Genomic DNA, 19,591 nt, shown 5'->3' with positions numbered 1-19,591 from the left:
AGGTGACACTCAGAGTTGTCTCGGGCGTGACTGTACCTTTCATAGGAGATGTGCTAATCCCCAAACCCTCTTCCTTTGTCCCAGTAATCTGTCTTAGTGCCTCTAGCAAGTTGTTTTCTGAAACAAAGCTTACCTGAACATCCTGTAAAATTGGTAACTTTTCAGGAGCAGTACAGTGCAGTATATAGCATTCCTGTTGCGCACAGCATCTAGATCCAAAAATTGCTTACTCTACCCCAGAAATTAGAATTCACCCAGTCAAACTGAGGGATCTATAAAGAGCATGGCAAGTAGTTAACATAAGCTACTTCCCCCAAGTTCTCTTGGTGCACTCTGCTGCCCTCTTTTAACAGAAGAATGCAACTGCAGGTCTTGCTTCTCAGCAAGGTACCTAAATATAGAATCCTTGGTGCACTCTTGCTAAATCTGCTGGAATGTGTCTTCTATTGTGCCCAAGGTGGTTGTGTATTTGGGGACTCAGGGAAGCAAGGGAGCAGTCTAATGCACTGCAGTGCTAAGAGAGGCATGCCTTTTTCAGAAAAAAGTTCAGGTTTTCTGCCAATCAGAAAAAAATAGCAATGCAATCAGGCCAAAGGCAGAACACACATGCCAGTGAGTCTCTGTGGCGCAATTGGTTAGCGCGTTCGGCTGTTAACCGAAAAGACGCTGCTGTTTTGGGCACAAAGACACAGAGTGTTCCACTCAGTAAACCTGAGTCATTTCTCCCGTGTTCTCTGGGTTCAGCCTACTGTCCCCTTTTAACACAAGTGCGCAACTGTGGCTTTCTCCTCATAGCAAGTTATGCCTACACAGAGGGCATTTGGTGCACTGTTGATGGGCTCTGTCCTCTACTAAATCCCCTGTGTTTGTGGATTAGGGGAGGTAGGGAAGTGCTTGATACCCTGATTTGCTGTGGGAAATAGAGCTATTTTAGAAATATTTTCAGGTTGCCTGGGGAGCATAAGCAAACAGCACACCAATCAGGCCCCAGTGTAAGCACTGCATGAGTCTCTGTGGCGCAATCGGTTAGCGCGTTCGGCTGTTAACTGAAAGGTTGATGGTTCAAGCCCACCCAGGGACGGTGCATTTTGGCTCAAAAATTCAGCGTGACCAACTATGGACTTCTGTTTACCTCTCGCAGGTCTCGTCTGCTGACGTCCAAAAAATCCAATAAACTGCAAGCAATTATTCTCGCTTGCTTTAGTTTTTCAAAACTTGCCATTCAATTCATAAACATCAAGACTTCATGGGAAGGGTTTGGCTGCAGCGTGTACTGATGCACAGAAGGAAGCTATCCTAGCCAGTCTACCTAAAGAAGCAATGAGGCTCTGCAGGTGCATGTACGTCTCCTACCTTTATTCTGTCATCAGACACAACAGGTGGATTGCCACAAGGACCTCGTGGCGCAATGGTAGGCGTCTGACTCCAGATCAGAAGGTTGCGTGTTCAAATCACGTCGGGGTCATATTTGCTTTTCCCACTCTGAAATATAAAATTGCTCTTCAGTATCTCGTTATTTCAACCTGACTGCATCTTTGTGCTCTGGGCCTGGTTGTTCTGGCGTTTCGAATGTAAGCTTTGCAGCAGGGAAGTATCATATTGACAGACACCCATGAAGGACATGGTCAACCTTTAAAGCAGGCCAATCTCTATGTTTTACTGGATGCAGCAGAAGTATTTCCTCTTTACCATCTCTTCAAGTGGGCCTGACTGATGTGCTGTTTTGTGCACGCTACGTGGGCTTTGTAAAGCATACCTCTGCCATTTGCATGGCCTCCTAGTGCTGTCAATATTTTCGTGTAATCGCTGAATGCTGCAGTGTCCTGGGAACTCTAGGTGTGACTAAAGGATATATGCTGGGGCCCCGAAAGGGGGTCGGCAGTCTAGTGGCAATGCCCATCACTTTGCAGTTTGGGTTTGTGAGTTCAGGTACCGGTCTGGTGTCGGAAACCTGTAAGCGCCCTCCCAATCAACTGTCGGTCCTGGATTGTGAGGATTTCCCCTTATACTGGTCTCAGTAGACACATTTCCATTTTACTTTTTCACTCTCGCATTGCCTATTTCTCTCTCTCTCATAGTTACATTATAGACAAGAGAGACTCTGTCAGCGAGAGGGCTTCACAGCACCTTCCCCCCTTTCCCTAAGTGCATTGCAAGGGGCTCTGGGAGGCGTGCACATTTGTCTGAAACACAAAGATCCACTGGCAATAAAAAGCGTAGGTCCCTAGTTTGCATTTCTTAGAATTTGAGGTGACACTCAGAGTTGTCTCGGGCGTGACTGTACCTTTCATAGGAGATGTGCTAATCCCCAAACCCTCTTCCTTTGTCCCAGTAATCTGTCTTAGTGCCTCTAGCAAGTTGTTTTCTGAAACAAAGCTTACCTGAACATCCTGTAAAATTGGTAACTTTTCAGTAGCAGTACAGTGCAGTATATAGCATTCCTGTTGCGCACAGCATCTAGATCCAAAAATTGCTTACTCTACCCCAGAAATTAGAATTCACCCAGTCAAACAGAGGGATCTATAAAGAGCATGGCAAGTAGTTAACATAAGCTACTTCCCCCAAGTTCTCTTGGTGCACTCTGCTGCCCTCTTTTAACAGAAGAATGCAACTGCAGGTCTTGCTTCTCAGCAAGGTACCTACATATAGAAACCTTGGTGCACTCTTGCTAAATCTGCTGGAATGTGTCTTCTATTGTGCCCAAGGTGGTTGTGTATTTGGGGACTCAGGGAAGCAAGGGAGCAGTCTAATGCACTGCAGTGCTAAGAGAGGCATGCCTTTTTCAGAAAAAAAATCAGGTTTTCTGCCAATCAGAAAAAAATAGCAATGCAATCAGGCCAAAGGCAGAACACACATGCCAGTGAGTCTCTGTGGCGCAATTGGTTAGCGCGTTCGGCTGTTAACCGAAAAGACGCTGCTGTTTTGGGCACAAAGACACAGAGTGTTCCACTCAGTAAACCTGAGTCATTTCTCCCGTGTTCTCTGGGTTCAGCCTACTGTCCCCTTTTAACACAAGTGCGCAACTGTGGCTTTCTCCTCATAGCAAGTTATGCCTACACAGAGGGCATTTGGTGCACTGTTGATGGGCTCTGTCCTCTACTAAATCCCCTGTGTTTGTGGATTACGGGAGGTAGGGAAGTGCTTGATACCCTGATTTGCTGTGGGAAATAGAGCTATTTTAGAAATATTTTCAGGTTGCCTGGGGAGCATAAGCAAACAGCACACCAATCAGGCCCCAGTGTAAGCACTGCTTGAGTCTCTGTGGCGCAATCGGTTAGCGCGTTCGGCTGTAAAGGTTGGTGGTTCAAGCCCACCCAGGGACGATGCATTTTGGCTCAAAAATTCAGCATGACCAACTATGAACTTCTGTTTACCTCTCGCAGGTCTCGTCTGCTGACGTCCAAAAAATCCAATAAACTGCAAGCAATTCTTCTCGCTTGCTTTAGTTTTTCAAAACTTGCCATTCAATTCATAAACATCAAGACTTCATGGGAAGGGTTTGGCTGCAGCGTGTACTGATGCACAGAAGGAAGCTATCCTAGCCAGTCTACTTAAAGAAGCAATGAGGCTCTGCAGGTCCATGTACGTCTCCTACCTTTATTCTGTCATCAGACTACCCAGGTGGACTGCCACAAGGACCTCGTGGCGCAATGGTAGCGCGTCTGACTCCAGATCAGAAGGTTGCGTGTTCACATCACGTCGGGGTCATATTTGCTTTTCCCACTCTGAAATACAAAATTGCTCTTCAGTATCTCGTTATTTCAACCTGACTGCATCTTTGTGCTCTGGGCCTAGTTGTTCTGGCGTTTCGAATGTAAACTTTGCAGCAGGGAAGTATCATATTGACAGACACCCATGAAGTACATGGTCAACCTTTAAAGCAGGCCAATCTCTATGTTTTACTGGATGCAGCAGAAGTATTTCCTCTTTACCATCTCTTCAAGTGGGCCTGACTGATGTGCTGTTTTGTGCACGCTACGTGGGCTTTGTAAAGCATACCTCTGCCATTTGCATGGCCTCCTAGCGCTGTCAATATTTTCGTGTAATCGCTGAATGCTGCACTGTCCTGGGAACTCTAGGTGTGACTAAAGGATATATGCTGAGGCCCGAAAGGCGGTCGGCAGTCTAGTGGCAATGCCCATCACTTTGCAGTTTGGGTTTGTGAGTTCAGGTACCGGTCTGATGTCGGAAACCTGTAAGCGCCCTCCCAATCAACTGTCGGTCCTGGATTGTGAGGATTTCCCCTTATACTGGTCTCAGTAGACACATTTCCATTTTACTTTTTCACTCTCGCATTGCCTATTTCTCTCTCTCTCATAGATACATTATAGACAAGAGAGACATTGTCAGCGAGAGGGCTTCACAGCACCTTCCCCCCTTTCCCTAAGTGCATTGCAAGGGGCTCTGGGAGGCGTGCACATTTGTCTGAAACACAAAGATCCCCTAGCAATAAAAAGCGTAGGTCCCTAGTTTGCATTTCTTAGAATTTGAGGTGACACTCAGAGTTGTCTCGGGCGTGACTGTACCTTTCATAGGAGATGTGCTAATCCCCAAACACTCTTCCTTTGTCCCAGTAATCTGTCTTAGTGCCTCTAGCAAGTTGTTTTCTGAAACAAAGCTTACCTGAACATCCTGTAAAATTGGTAACTTTTCAGTAGCAGTACAGTGCAGTATATAGCATTCCTGTTGCACACAGCATCTAGATCCAAAAATTGCTTACTCTACCCCAGAAATTAGAATTCACCCAGTCAAACAGAGGGGTCTATAAAGAGCATGGCAAGTAGTTAACATAAGCTACTTCCCCCAAGTTCTCTTGGTGCACTCTGCTGCCCTCTTTTAACAGAAGAATGCAACTGCAGGTCTTGCTTCTCAGCAAGGTACCTACATATAGAATCCTTGGTGCACTCTTGCTAAATCTGCTGGAATGTGTCTTCTATTGTGCCCAAGGTGGTTGTGTATTTGGGGACTCAGGGAAGCAAGGGAGCAGTCTAATGCACTGCAGTGCTAAGAGAGGCATGCCTTTTTCAGAAAAAAGTTCAGGTTTTCTGCCAATCAGAAAAAAATAGCACTGCAATCAGGCCAAAGGCAGAACACACATGCCAGTGAGTCTCTGTGGCGCAATTAGTTAGCTTGTTCGGCTGTTAACCGAAAAGATGCTGCTGTTTTTGGCACAATTACACAGAGTGTTCCACTCAGTAAACCTGAGTCATTTCTCCCGTGTTCTCTGGGTTCAGCCTACTGTCCCCTTTTAACACAAGTGCGCAACTGTGGCTTTCTCCTCATAGCAAGTTATGCCTATACAGAGGACATTTGGTGCACTGTTGATGAGCTCTGTCCTCTACTAAATCCCCTGTGTTTGTGGATTAGGGGAGGTAGGGAAGTGCTTGATACCCTGATTTGCTGTGGGAAATAGAGCTATTTTAGAAATATTTTCAGGTTGCCTGGGAAGCATAAGCAAACAGCACACCAATCAGGCCCCTGTGTAAGAACTGCATGAGTCTCTGTGGCGCAATCGGTTAGCGCGTTCGGCTGTTAACCGAAAGGTTGGTGGTTCAAGCCCACCCAGGGACGGTGCATTTTGGCTCAAAAATTCAGCGTGACCAACTATGGACTTCTGTTTACCTCTCGCAGGTCTCGTCTGCTGACGTCCAAAAAATCCAATAAACTGCAAGCAATTCTTCTCGCTTGCTTTAGTTTTTCAAAACTTGCCATTCAATTGATAAACATCAAGACTTCATGGGAAGGGTTTGGCTGCAGCGTGTGCTGATGCACAGAAGGAAGCTATCCTAGCCAGTCTACTTAAAGAAGCAATGAGGCTCTGCAGGTGCATGTACGTCTCCTACCTTTATTCTGTCATCAGACACACCAGGTGGATTGCCACAAGGACCTCGTGGCGCAATGGTAGCGCGTCTGACTCCAGATCAGAAGGTTGCGTGTTCAAATCACGTCGGGGTAATATTTGCTTTTCCCACTCTGAAATATAAAATTGCTCTTCAGTATCTCGTTATTTCAACCTGACTGCATCTTTGTGCTCTGGGCCTAGTTGTTCTGGCGTTTCGAATGTAAACTTTGCAGCAGGGAAGTATCATATTGACAGACACCCATGAAAGACATGGTCAACCTTTAAAGCAGGCCAATCTCTATGTTTTACTGGATGCAGCAGAAGTATTTCCTCTTTACCATCTCTTCAAGTGGGCCTGACTGATGTGCTGTTTTGTGCACGCTACGTGGGCTTTGTAAAGCATACCTCTGCCATTTGCATGGCCTCCTAGCGCTTTCAATATTTTCGTGTAATCGCTGAATGCTGCACTGTCCTGGGAACTCTATGTGTGACTAAAGGATATATGCTGGGGCCCCGAAAGGGGGTCGGCAGTCTAGTGGCAATGGGCATCACTTTGCAGATTGGGTTTGTGAGTTCAGGTACCGGTCTGGTGTCGGAAACCTTTAAGCGCCCTCCCAATCAACTGTCGGTCTTGGATTGTGAGGATTTCCCCTTATACTGGTCTCAGTAGACACATTTCCATTTTACTTTTTCACTCTCGCATTGCCTATTTCTCTCTCTCTCATAGTTACATTATAGACAAGAGAGACATTGTCAGCGAGAGGGCTTCACAGCACCTTCCCCCCTTTCCCTAAGTGCATTGCAAGGGGCTCTGGGAGGCGTGCACGTTTGTCTGAAACACAAAGATCCACTGGCAATAAAAAGCGTAGGTCCCTAGTTTGCATTTCTTAGAATTTGAGGTGACACTCAGAGTTGTCTCGGGCGTGACTGTACCTTTCATAGGAGATGTGCTAATCCCCAAACCCTCTTCCTTTGTCCCAGTAATCTGTCTTAGTGCCTCTAGCAAGTTGTTTTCTGAAACAAAGCTTACCTGAACATCCTGTAAAATTGGTAACTTTTCAGGAGCAGTACAGTGCAGTATATAGCATTCCTGTTGCGCACAGCATCTAGATCCAAAAATTGCTTACTCTACCCCAGAAATTAGAATTCACCCAGTCAAACAGAGGGATCTATAAAGAGCATGGCAAGCAGTTAACATAAGCTACTTCCCCCAAGTTCTCTTGGTGCACTCTGCTGCCCTCTTTTAACAGAAGAATGCAACTGCAGGTCTTGCTTCTCAGCAAGGTACCTAAATATAGAATCCTTGGTGCACTCTTGCTAAATCTGCTGGAATGTGTCTTCTATTGTGCCCAAGGTGGTTGTGTATTTGGGGACTCAGGGAAGCAAGGGAGCAGTCTAATGCACTGCAGTGCTAAGAGAGGCATGCCTTTTTCAGAAAAAAGTTCAGGTTTTCTGCCAATCAGAAAAAAATAGCAATGCAATCAGGCCAAAGGCAGAACACACATGCCAGTGAGTCTCTGTGGCGCAATTGGTTAGCGCGTTCGGCTGTTAACCGAAAAGACGCTGCTGTTTTGGGCACAAAGACACAGAGTGTTCCACTCAGTAAACCTGAGTCATTTCTCCCGTGTTCTCTGGGTTCAGCCTACTGTCCCCTTTTAACACAAGTGCGCAACTGTGGCTTTCTCCTCATAGCAAGTTATGCCTACACAGAGGGCATTTGGTGCACTGTTGATGGGCTCTGTCCTCTACTAAATCCCCTGTGTTTGTGGATTACGGGAGGTAGGGAAGTGCTTGATACCCTGATTTGCTGTGGGAAATAGAGCTATTTTAGAAATATTTTCAGGTTGCCTGGGGAGCATAAGCAAACAGCACACCAATCAGGCCCCAGTGTAAGCACTGCATGAGTCTCTGTGGCGCAATCGGTTAGCGCGTTCGGCTGTTAACCGAAAGGTTGGTGGTTCAAGCCCACCCAGGGACGGTGCATTTTGGCTCAAAAATTCAGCGTGACCAACTATGGACTTCTGTTTACCTCTCGCAGGTCTCGTCTGCTGACGTCCAAAAAATCCAATAAACTGTAAGCAATTCTTCTCGCTTGCTTTAGTTTTTCAAAACTTGCCATTCAATTCATAAACATCAAGACTTCATGGGAAGGGTTTGGCTGCAGCGTGTACTGATGCACAGAAGGAAGCTATCCTAGCCAGTCTACTTAAAGAAGCAATGAGGCTCTGCAGGTGCATGTACGTCTCCTACCTTTATTCTGTCATCAGACACACCAGGTGAACTGCCGCAAGGACCTCGTGGCGCAATGGTAGCGCGTCTGACTCCAGATCAGAATGTTTCGTGTTCAAATCACGTCGGGGGCATATTTGCTTTTCCCACTCTGAAATATAAAATTGCTCTTCAGTATCTCGTTATTTCAACCTGACTGCATCTTTGTGCTCTGGGCCTAGTTGTTCTGGCGTTTCGAATGTAAGCTTTGCAGCAGGGAAGTATCATATTGACAGACACCCATGAAGGACATGGTCAACCTTTAAAGCAGGCCAATCTCTATGTTTTACTGGATGCAGCAGAAGTATTTCCTCTTTACCATCTCTTCAAGTGGGCCTGACTGATGTCCTGTTTTGTGCACGCTACGTGGGCTTTGTAAAGCATACCTCTGCCATTTGCATGGCCTCCTAGCGCTGTCAATATTTTCGTGTAATCGCTGAATGCTGCACTGTCGTGGGAACTCTAGGTGTGACTAAAGGATATATGCTGGGGCCCCGAAAGGGGGTCGGCAGTCTAGTGGCAATGCCCATCACTTTGCAGTTTGGGTTTGTGAGTTCAGGTACCGGTCTGGTGTCGGAAACCTGTAAGCGCCCTCCCAATCAACTGTCGGTCCTGGATTGTGAGGATTTCCCCTTATACTGGTCTCAGTAGACACATTTCCATTTTACTTTTTCACTCTCGCATTGCCTATTTCTCTCTCTCTCATAGTTACATTATAGACAAGAGAGACATTGTCAGCGAGAGGGCTTCACAGCAACTTCCCCCATTTCCCTAAGTGCATTGCAAGGGGCTCTGGGAGGCGTGCACATTTGTCTGAAACACAAAGATCCACTGGCAATAAAAAGCGTAGGTCCCTAGTTTGCATTTCTTAGAATTTGAGGTGACACTCAGAGTTGTCTCGGGCGTGACTGTACCTTTCATAGGAGATGTGCTAATCCCCAAACCCTCTTCCTTTGTCCCAGTAATCTGTCTTAGTGCCTCTAGCAAGTTGTTTTCTGAAACAAAGCTTACCTGAACATCCTGTAAAATTGGTAACTTTTCAGTAGCAGTACAGTGAAGTATATAGAATTCCTGTTGCGCACAGCATCTAGATCCAAAAATTGCTTACTCTACCCCAGAAATTAGAATTCACCCAGTCAAACAGAGGGATCTATAAAGAGCATGGCAAGTAGTTAACATAAGCTACTTCCCCCAAGTTCTCTTGGTGCACTCTGCTGCCCTCTTTTAACAGAAGAATGCAACTGCAGGTCTTGCTTCTCAGCAAGGTACCTACATATAGAAACCTTGGTGCACTCTTGCTAAATCTGCTGGAATGTGTCTTCTATTGTGCCCAAGGTGGTTGTGTATTTGGGGACTCAGGGAAGCAAGGGAGCAATCTAATGCACTGCAGTGCTACGAGAGGCATGCCTTTTTCAGAAAAAAGTTCAGGTTTTCTGCCAATCAGAAAAAAATAGCAATGCAATCAGGCCAAAGGCAGAACACACATGCCAGTGAGTCTCTGTGGCGCAATTGGTTAGCGCGTTCGGCTGTTAACCGAAAAGACGCTGCTGTTTTGGGCACAAAGACACAGAGTGTTCCACTCAGTAAACCTGAGTCATTTCTCCCGTGTTCTCTGGGTTCAGCCTACTGTCCCCTTTTAACACAAGTGCGCAACTGTGGCTTTCTCCTCATAGCAAGTTATGCCTACACAGAGGGCATTTGGTGCACTGTTGATGGGCTCTGTCCTCTACTAAATCCCCTGTGTTTGTGGATTACGGGAGGTAGGGAAGTACTTCATACCCGGATTTGCTGTGGGAAATAGAGCTATTTTAGAAATATTTTCAGGTTGCCTGGGGAGCATAAGCAAACAGCACACCAATCAGGCCCCAGTGTAGGCACTGCATGAGTCTCTGTGGCGCAATCGGTTAGTGCGTTCGGCTGTTAACCGAAAGGTTGGTGGTTCAAGCCCACCCAGGGACGATGCATTTTGGCTCAAAAATTCAGCATGACCAACTATGAACTTCTGTTTACCTCTCGCAGGTCTCGTCTGCTGACGTCCAAAAAATCCAATAAACTACAAGCAATTCTTCTCGCTTGCTTTAGTTTTTCAAAACTTGCCATTCAATTCATAAACATCAAGACTTCATGGGAAGGGTTTGGCTGCAGCGTGTACTGATGCACAGAAGGAAGCTATCCTAGCCAGTCTACTTAAAGAAGCAATGAGGCTCTGCAGGTGCATGTACGTCTCCTACCTTTATTCTGTCATCAGACTACCCAGGTGGACTGCCACAAGGACCTCGTGGCGCAATGGTAGCGCGTCTGACTCCAGATCAGAAGGTTGCGTGTTCAAATCACGTCGGGGTCATATTTGCTTTTCCCACTCTGAAATACAAAATTGCTCTTCAGTATCTCGTTATTTCAACCTGACTGCATCTTTGTGCTCTGGGCCTAGTTGTTCTGGCGTTTCGAATGTAAGCTTTGCAGCAGGGAAGTATCATATTGACAGACACCCATGAAGGACATGGTCAACCTTTAAAGCAGGCCAATCTCTATGTTTTACTGGATGCAGCAGAAGTATTTCCTCTTTACCATCTCTTCAAGTGGGCCTGACTGATGTCCTGTTTTGTGCACGCTACGTGGGCTTTGTAAAGCATACCTCTGCCATTTGCATGGCCTCCTAGCGCTGTCAATATTTTCGTGTAATCGCTGAATGCTGCACTGTCCTGGGAACTCTAGGTGTGACTAAAGGATATATGCTGAGGCCCGAAAGGGGGTCGGCAGTCTAGTGGCAATGCCCATCACTTTGCAGTTTGGGTTTGTGAGTTCAGGTACCGGTCTGGTGTCAGAAAACTGTAAGCGCCCTCCCAATCAACTGTCGGTCCTGGATTGTGAGGATTTCCCCTTATACTGGTCTCAGTAGACACATTTCCATTTTACTTTTTCACTCTCGCATTGCCTATTTCTCTCTCTCTCATAGATACATTATAGACAAGAGAGACATTGTCAGCGAGAGGGTTGCACATCACCTTCCCCCATTTCCCTAAGTGCATTGCATGGGGCTCTGGGAGGCGTGCACATTTGTCTGAAACACAAAGATCCACTGGCAATAAAAGGCGTAGGACCCCAGTTCGCATTTCTTAGAATTTGAGGAGGCACTCAGAGTTGTCTCGGGCGTGACTGTACCTTTCATAGGAGATGTGCTAATCCCCAAACCCTCTTCCTTTGTCCCAGTAATCTGTCCTAGGGCCTCTAGCAAGTTGTTTTCTGAAACAAAGCTTACCTGAACATCCTGTAAAATTGGTAACTTTTCAGTAGCAGTACAGTGCAGTATATAGCATTCCTGTTGCGCACAGCATCTAGATCCAAAAATTGCTTACTCTACCCCAGAAATTAGAATTCACCCAGTCAAACAGAGGGATCTATAAAGAGCATGGCAAGTAGTTAACATAAGCTACTTCCCCCAAGTTCTCTTGGTGCACTCTGCTGCCCTCTTTTAACAGAAGAATGCAACTGCAGGTCTTGCTTCTCAGCAAGGTACCTACATATAGAAACCTTGGTGCACTCTTGCTAAATCTGCTGGAATGTGTCTTCTATTGTGCCCAAGGTGGTTGTGTATTTGGGGACTCAGGGAAGCAAGGGAGCAGTCTAATGCACTGCAGTGCTAAGAGAGGCATGCCTTTTTCAGAAAAAAGTTCAGGTTTTCTGCCAATCAGAAAAAAATAGCAATGCAATCAGGCCAAAGGCAGAACACACATGCCAGTGAGTCTCTGTGGCACAATTGGTTAGCGCGTTCGGCTGTTAACCGAAAAGACGCTGCTGTTTTTGGCACAAAGACACAGAGTGTTCCACTCAGTAAACCTGAGTCATTTCTCCCGTGTTCTCTGGGTTCAGCCTACTGTCCCCTTTTAACACAAGTGCGCAACTGTGGCTTTCTCCTCATAGCAAGTTATGCCTACACAGAGGACATTTGGTGCACTGTTGATGGGCTCTGTCCTCTACTAAATCCCCTGTGTTTGTGGATTAGGGGAGGTAGGGAAGTGCTTGATACCCTGATTTGCTGTGGGAAATAGAGCTATTTTAGAAATATTTTCAGGTTGCCTGGGAAGCATAAGCAAACAGCACACCAATCAGGCCCCAGTGTAAGCACTGCATGAGTCTCTGTGGCGCAATCGGTTAGCGCGTTCGGCTGTTAACCGAAAGGTTGGTGGTTCAAGCCCACCCAGGGACGATGCATTTTGGCTCAAAAATTCAGCATGACCAACTATGAACTTCTGTTTACCTCTCGCAGGTCTCGTCTGCTGACGTCCAAAAAATCCAATAAACTGCAAGCAATTCTTCTCGCTTGCTTTAGTTTTTCAAAACTTGCCATTCAATTCATAAACATCAAGACTTCATGGGAAGGGTTTGGCTGCAGCGTGTACTGATGCACAGAAGGAAGCTATCCTAGCCAGTCTACTTAAAGAAGCAATGAGGCTCTGCAGGTGCATGTACGTCTCCTACCTTTATTCTGTCATCAGACACACCAGGTGGACTGCCACAAGGACCTCGTGGCGCAATGGTAGCGCGTCTGACTCCAGATCAGAAGGTTGCGTGTTCAAATCACGTCGGGGTCATATTTGCTTTTCCCACTCTGAAATACAAAATTGCTCTTCAGTATCTCGTTATTTCAACCTGACTGCATCTTTGTGCTCTGGGCCTAGTTGTTCTGGCGTTTCGAATGTAAGCTTTGCAGCAGGGAAGTATCATATTGACAGACACCCATGAAGGACATGGTCAACCTTTAAAGCAGGCCAATCTCTATGTTTTACTGGATGCAGCAGAAGTATTTCCTCTTTACCATCTCTTCAAGTGGGCCTGACTGATGTCCTGTTTTGTGCACGCTACGTGGGCTTTGTAAAGCATACCTCTGCCATTTGCATGGCCTCCTAGCGCTGTCAATATTTTCGTGTAATCGCTGAATGCTGCACTGTCCTGGGAACTCTAGGTGTGACTAAAGGATATATGCTGAGGCCCGAAAGGGGGTCGGCAGTCTAGTGGCAATGCCCATCACTTTGCAGTTTGGGTTTGTGAGTTCAGGTACCGGTCTGGTGTCAGAAAACTGTAAGCGCCCTCCCAATCAACTGTCGGTCCTGGATTGTGAGGATTTCCCCTTATACTGGTCTCAGTAGACACATTTCCATTTTACTTTTTCACTCTCGCATTGCCTATTTCTCTCTCTCTCATAGATACATTATAGACAAGAGAGACATTGTCAGCGAGAGGGTTGCACATCACCTTCCCCCATTTCCCTAAGTGCATTGCATGGGGCTCTGGGAGGCGTGCACATTTGTCTGAAACACAAAGATCCACTGGCAATAAAAGGCGTAGGACCCCAGTTCGCATTTCTTAGAATTTGAGGAGGCACTCAGAGTTGTCTCGGGCGTGACTGTACCTTTCATAGGAGATGTGCTAATCCCCAAACCCTCTTCCTTTGTCCCAGTAATCTGTCCTAGGGCCTCTAGCAAGTTGTTTTCTGAAACAAAGCTTACCTGAACATCCTGTAAAATTGGTTACTTTTCAGTAGCAGTACAGTGCAGTATATAGCATTCCTGTTGCGCACAGCATCTAGATCCAAAAATTGCTTACTCTACCCCAGAAATTAGAATTCACCCAGTCAAACAGAGGGATCTATAAAGAGCATGGCAAGTAGTTAACATAAGCTACTTCCCCCAAGTTCTCTTGGTGCACTCTGCTGCCCTCTTTTAACAGAAGAATGCAACTGCAGGTCTTGCTTCTCAGCAAGGTACCTACATATAGAAACCTTGGTGCACTCTTGCTAAATCTGCTGGAATGTGTCTTCTATTGTGCCCAAGGTGGTTGTGTATTTGGGGACTCAGGGAAGCAAGGGAGCAGTCTAATGCACTGCAGTGCTAAGAGAGGCATGCCTTTTTCAGAAAAAAGTTCAGGTTTTCTGCCAATCAGAAAAAAATAGCAATGCAATCAGGCCAAAGGCAGAACACACATGCCAGTGAGTCTCTGTGGCACAATTGGTTAGCGCGTTCGGCTGTTAACCGAAAAGACGCTGCTGTTTTTGGCACAAAGACACAGAGTGTTCCACTCAGTAAACCTGAGTCATTTCTCCCGTGTTCTCTGGGTTCAGCCTACTGTCCCCTTTTAACACAAGTGCGCAACTGTGGCTTTCTCCTCATAGGAAGTTATGCCTACACAGAGGACATTTGGTGCACTGTTGATGGGCTCTGTCCTCTACTAAATCCCCTGTGTTTGTGGATTACGGGAGGTAGGGAAGTGCTTGATACCCTGATTTGCTGTGGGAAATAGAGCTATTTTAGAAATATTTTCAGGTTGCCTGGGAAGCATAAGCAAACAGCACACCAATCAGGCCCCAGTGTAAGCACTGCATGAGTCTCTGTGGCGCAATCGGTTAGCGCGTTCGGCTGTTAACCGAAAGGTTGGTGGTTCAAGCCCACCCAGGGACGATGCATTTTGGCTCAAAAATTCAGCATGACCAACTATGAACTTCTGTTTACCTCTCGCAGGTCTCGTCTGCTGACGTCCAAAAAATCCAATAAACTGCAAGCAATTCTTCTCGCTTGCTTTAGTTTTTCAAAACTTGCCATTCAATTCATAAACATCAAGACTTCATGGGAAGGGTTTGGCTGCAGCGTGTACTGATGCACAGAAGGAAGCTATCCTAGCCAGTCTACTTAAAGAAGCAATGAGGCTCTGCAGGTCCATGTACGTCTCCTACCTTTATTCTGTCATCAGACACACCAGGTGGACTGTCACAAGGACCTCGTGGCGCAATGGTAGCACGTCTGACTCCAGGTCAGAAGGTTGCGTGTTCAAATCACGTTGGGGTCATATTTGCTTTTCCCACTCTGAAATACAAAATTGCTCTTCAGTATCTCGTTTTTCAACCTGACTGCATCTTTGTGCTCTGGGCCTAGTTGTTCTGGCGTTTCGAATGTAAGCTTTGCAGCAGGGAAGTATCATATTGACAGACACCCATGAAGGACATGGTCAACCTTTAAAGCAGGCCAATCTCTATGTTTTACTGGATGCAGCAGAAGTATTTCCTCTTTACCATCTCTTCAAGTGGGCCTGACTGATGTGCTGTTTTGTGCACGCTACGTGGGCTTTGTAAAGCATACCTCTGCCATTTGCATGGCCTCCTAGCGCTGTCAATATTTTCGTGTAATCGCTGAATGCTGCACTGTCCTGGGAACTCTAGGTGTGACTAAAGGATATATGCTGAGGCCCGAAAGGGGGTCGGCAGTCTAGTGGCAATGCCCATCACTTTGCAGTTTGGGTTTGTGAGTTCAGGTACCGGTCTGGTGTCGGAAACCTGTAAGCGCCCTCCCAATCAACTGTCGGTCCTGGATTGTGAGGATTTCCCCTTATACTGGTCTCAGTAGACACATTTCCATTTTACTTTTTCACTCTCGCATTGCCTATTTCTCTCTCTCTCATTGATACATTATAGACAAGAGAGACATTGTCAGCGAGAGGGCTTCACAGCACCTTCCCCCATTTCCCTAAGTGCATTGCAAGGGGCTCTGGGAGGCGTGCACATTTGTCTGAAACACAAAGATCCACTGGCAATAAAAAGCGTAGGTCCCTAGTTTGCATTTCTTAGAATTTGAGGTGACACTCAGAGTTGTCTCGGGCGTGACTGTACCTTTCATAGGAGATGTGCTAATCCCCAAACCCTCTTCCTTTGTCCCAGTAATCTGTCTTAGTGCCTCTAGCAAGTTGTTTTCTGAAACAAAGCTTACCTGAACATCCTGTAAAATTGGTAACTTTTCAGTAGCAGTACAGTGCAGTATATAGCATTCCTGTTGCGCACAGCATCTAGATCCAAAAATTGCTTAATCTACCCCAGAAATTAGAATTCACCCAGTCAAACAGAGGGATCTATAAAGAGCATGGCAAGTAGTTAACATAAGCTACTTCCCCCAAGTTGTCTTGGTGCACTCTGCTGCCCTCTTTTAACAGAAGAATGCAACTGCAGGTCTTGCTTCTCAGCAAGGTACCTACATATAGAATCCTTGGTGCACTCTTGCTAAATCTGCTGGAATGTGTCTTCTATTGTGCCCAAGGTGGTTGTGTATTTGGGGACTCAGGGAAGCAAGGGAGCAGTCTAATGCACTGCAGTGCTAAGAGAGGCATGCCTTTTTCAGAAAAAAGTTCAGGTTTTCTGCCAATCAGAAAAAAATAGCAATGCAATCAGGCCAAAGGCAGAACACACATGCCAGTGAGTCTCTGTGGCGCAATTGGTTAGCGCGTTCGGCTGTTAACCGAAAAGACGCTGCTGTTTTTGGCACAAACACACAGAGTGTTCCACTCAGTAAACCTGAGTCATTTCTCCCGTGTTCTCTGGGTTCAGCCTACTGTCCCCTTTTAACACAAGTGCGCAACTGTGGCTTTCTCCTCATAGCAAGTTATGCCTATACAGAGGACATTTGGTGCACTGTTGATGGGCTCTGTCCTCTACTAAATCCCCTGTGTTTGTGGATTAGGGGAGGTAGGGAAGTGCTTGATACCCTGATTTGCTGTGGGAAATAGAGCTATTTTAGAAATATTTTCAGGTTGCCTGGGAAGCATAAGCAAACAGCACACCAATCAGGCCCCTGTGTAAGAACTGCATGAGTCTCTGTGGCGCAATCGGTTAGCGCGTTCGGCTGTTAACCGAAAGGTTGGTGGTTCAAGCCCACCCAGGGACGGTGCATTTTGGCTGAAAAATTCAGCGTGACCAACTATGGACTTCTGTTTACCTCTCGCAGGTCTCGTCTGCTGACGTCCAAAAAATCCAATAAACTGTAAGCAATTCTTCTCGCTTGCTTTAGTTTTTCAAAACTTGCCATTCAATTCATAAACATCAAGACTTCATGGGAAGGGTTTGGCTGCAGCGTGTACTGATGCACAGAAGGAAGCTATCCTAGCCAGTCTACTTAAAGAAGCAATGAGGCTCTGCAGGTGCATGTACGTCTCCTACCTTTATTCTGTCATCAGACACACCAGGTGGACTGCCACAAGGACCTCGTGGCGCAATGGTAGCGCGTCTGACTCCAGATCAGAAGGTTGCGTGTTCAAATCACGTCGGGGTCATATTTGCTTTTCCCACTCTGAAATACAAAATTGCTCTTCAGTATCTCGTTATTTCAACCTGACTGCATCTTTGTGCTCTGGGCCTAGTTGTTCTGGCGTTTCGAATGTAAGCTTTGCAGCAGGTAAGTATCATATTGACAGACACCCATGAAGTGTGGAAATCGATATAATATTGTGACCCCAATCGCATTGTTTAAATGTATGTTGGCCTACGCCAAGCTGTCTAAAGAATATTGTGAACATAGGTTCCGCGGCAAGGTCTTGACCTTAATGTATTGTGTAAGCTGCCATCTTGGATCTAGCCGCCATTTTAGGTATTCTTGCAGTGTGGAAGTCACCCCGAATCACAAAATGGAGGCCGAATGACATTGCGAGTAAGACTTCGGCCATGGTGACCTCCGCACACGTGAATGAATAATATGTCCGCAGGCTACTTGTTAGGGTCATGAACTAAGACCCTGTCCTCTGTTTAACCTAGGTGTAAATATGTAACTGTATCAGCGGAACCGATCTAATATATGGAGATTGCATGTTCGACCTGGCTACGAACCCTAGCCATGGTTCCAGAAATGGTTAACTTGTAAGAGGGCTGGCCAATGCAGTACTAAATGTATAAAAACCCAAGCATCCCGATGATCGGTCTCTCCCACTTTCGATGCGAAACCTTATCGTTGGAGGTTCGTGTGTGAGTCAGAGAGCCGAATAGCTATTCGCATGTCAATTGACCTTGATAACTTGATAACTTTGTAACTTTGAAATAAAGCGCTTTATATGGTCCTTTGTAACCTGTGTTGGTGTGTTTCCATTTGGGCTTCCCGGCCTCATGTCAATTTCTCTGTTTCCACAGTTGGCGCCCGAATAGGGACCCTCAAGATTGATGCCGGATCATTGAAGGTTGACGCAGACTATCGAATCGGGATCGGACGGTGTGATTCTGCGGGCCCGACCGATCGAGACGCGATACCTCGGCAGCGCTGCACGATCCGATCCTTGGGCGATAGTCGTGCGGTCTGACACGGCATCTTGACGAGGGTCCAAATCCGAGGCGGGCAGATTTGCCGAAACCACTGAACGCAGGTAAAATTTGTTAGTTGAAGTCCTTTGAAAACCGTACGGTCCTCCTTAGGTTTGGTCAGGTGTAGTCGTGACCCGGCTCTTAATTTAACCCTGACAATTTGAATTTGGCGTATTGTATCTGCAGACACAATTATTGGACCAGGTAACACCAATTCTTTGAGAAATGCCTGGGAAATTGTCTAGCTGTTTTAGGGCTCTATTCCGCAGCGATCGACAATCTTTGGAATTTAGCCGTCCGGCACCACAGGAGGGGTCGCCGGCGTGTACTATGTACAGTAAGTATGGCATTGGTAGTATTGTATTTAATGACATTTGGCACAGACAGACCAGAAATGCCTCCGGATTTCAGTGCCCAATCAATGGTAGTTTTGAGATCCCCCGTATTGAATACTTAGAGTCGATTTTGCTTAAGAAGAAGGCTAGGCCAGCAGCCTTTGATGTGTTACAAAATTGGAAAAAGGAAGCATTACAGCAGCTTAAAAGTAGGGATAAACATGCACGACGTCATAAAACGAATGCCGAAAAGGCATTGTTATATGACAAGGAAAAACGATTAGATGAAACCCAGAAAATGGACAGAGCTTTTTCGCTCGGAGTCCAGAAAATGTACCCTTCTAAAGATTTCCATGTTTCCGAGGAGTTTATTGAGAAAATATTAAACGAACGGAGGCCTGATTCTTCAGCGCCACCTCCGTATGCTCCTGTTGTGGGCGCTCTTCCCATTCCTGCTATTGCTCCTATCGTTATTCCTACTCCTCTTACACAGCCTACTACCCCTAGTTCCTTAGTTGTCGCTCCTCCGTCTATTTCGTCTGTTACTTTACCTCTTTCCCCTGCACCCATGTTAGGTTCACCTACACTTTCGATCTCGGGGAGTCCTGTGTTTATTAAATCAGATCCTGGTGCAGGGTCGAGGATAGTGACTCGTAGTACTGTTCCTGCGGGCAGGAAACAGGAACTATTTGCTTGGGCTAAACATTGCATGGAAAAAGGTGATCAAACTGAGGTATTTTCAACATTATCTAATTTGCACGATTTTCCCGAGAAAAACGTTTTTATTGAAGGACTGGGGATTCATTTAGGTGTAATGTGGGGTAGATTGCAGACTTCGGATCTCCCACAAGGGGTGAGAGATCTGAACGCTTTGGCACTCTCAAGGGATACCGAACAGAAAGTATATGGGCATGTTGATAGATTGTTTGAGTTTAGACAGGATTTTGAAAGATTACAAAATGAGGATGATGAGGACGATAGGATATATATGCAGAAACGGTTCCTTTCGTGCCGAAGATCAGCACCCGAGGAAGTACGGATTTG

At 46.2% G+C, this 19,591-nt stretch overlaps 11 non-coding genes across 11 annotated transcripts; all 11 read left to right on the top strand.

Annotated features, from left to right (window-relative positions):
• The first annotated feature begins 3,636 nt into the window (after positions 1-3,636).
• Positions 3,637-3,708, top strand: TRNAW-CCA (transfer RNA tryptophan (anticodon CCA)). The gene has a single exon. It is a non-coding gene; the product is annotated as a tRNA-Trp (tRNA).
• Positions 3,709-5,497: 1,789 nt separating this feature from the next.
• TRNAN-GUU (transfer RNA asparagine (anticodon GUU)) lies at positions 5,498-5,571 on the top strand. The gene has a single exon. It is a non-coding gene; the product is annotated as a tRNA-Asn (tRNA).
• Positions 5,572-5,884: 313 nt separating this feature from the next.
• Positions 5,885-5,956, top strand: TRNAW-CCA (transfer RNA tryptophan (anticodon CCA)). Its single transcript has one exon. It is a non-coding gene; the product is annotated as a tRNA-Trp (tRNA).
• A 1,790-nt stretch (positions 5,957-7,746) lies between these two features.
• TRNAN-GUU (transfer RNA asparagine (anticodon GUU)) lies at positions 7,747-7,820 on the top strand. The gene has a single exon. It is a non-coding gene; the product is annotated as a tRNA-Asn (tRNA).
• Positions 7,821-9,995: 2,175 nt separating this feature from the next.
• Positions 9,996-10,069, top strand: TRNAN-GUU (transfer RNA asparagine (anticodon GUU)). Its single transcript has one exon. It is a non-coding gene; the product is annotated as a tRNA-Asn (tRNA).
• A 313-nt stretch (positions 10,070-10,382) lies between these two features.
• On the top strand, positions 10,383-10,454 carry TRNAW-CCA (transfer RNA tryptophan (anticodon CCA)). The gene has a single exon. It is a non-coding gene; the product is annotated as a tRNA-Trp (tRNA).
• A 1,789-nt stretch (positions 10,455-12,243) lies between these two features.
• TRNAN-GUU (transfer RNA asparagine (anticodon GUU)) lies at positions 12,244-12,317 on the top strand. The gene has a single exon. It is a non-coding gene; the product is annotated as a tRNA-Asn (tRNA).
• A 313-nt stretch (positions 12,318-12,630) lies between these two features.
• On the top strand, positions 12,631-12,702 carry TRNAW-CCA (transfer RNA tryptophan (anticodon CCA)). The gene has a single exon. It is a non-coding gene; the product is annotated as a tRNA-Trp (tRNA).
• Positions 12,703-14,491: 1,789 nt separating this feature from the next.
• TRNAN-GUU (transfer RNA asparagine (anticodon GUU)) lies at positions 14,492-14,565 on the top strand. The gene has a single exon. It is a non-coding gene; the product is annotated as a tRNA-Asn (tRNA).
• Positions 14,566-16,738: 2,173 nt separating this feature from the next.
• TRNAN-GUU (transfer RNA asparagine (anticodon GUU)) lies at positions 16,739-16,812 on the top strand. Its single transcript has one exon. It is a non-coding gene; the product is annotated as a tRNA-Asn (tRNA).
• Positions 16,813-17,125: 313 nt separating this feature from the next.
• TRNAW-CCA (transfer RNA tryptophan (anticodon CCA)) lies at positions 17,126-17,197 on the top strand. Its single transcript has one exon. It is a non-coding gene; the product is annotated as a tRNA-Trp (tRNA).
• The last annotated feature ends 2,394 nt before the right edge of the window (positions 17,198-19,591 follow it).

This window comes from Ambystoma mexicanum, chromosome 11 (assembly GCF_040938575.1).
Source record: "Ambystoma mexicanum isolate Mex_15411 chromosome 11, UKY_AmexF1_1, whole genome shotgun sequence".
Lineage (NCBI taxonomy): Eukaryota > Metazoa > Chordata > Amphibia > Caudata > Ambystomatidae > Ambystoma > Ambystoma mexicanum.
This window is presented reverse-complemented; position numbering and strand designations above follow the sequence as displayed.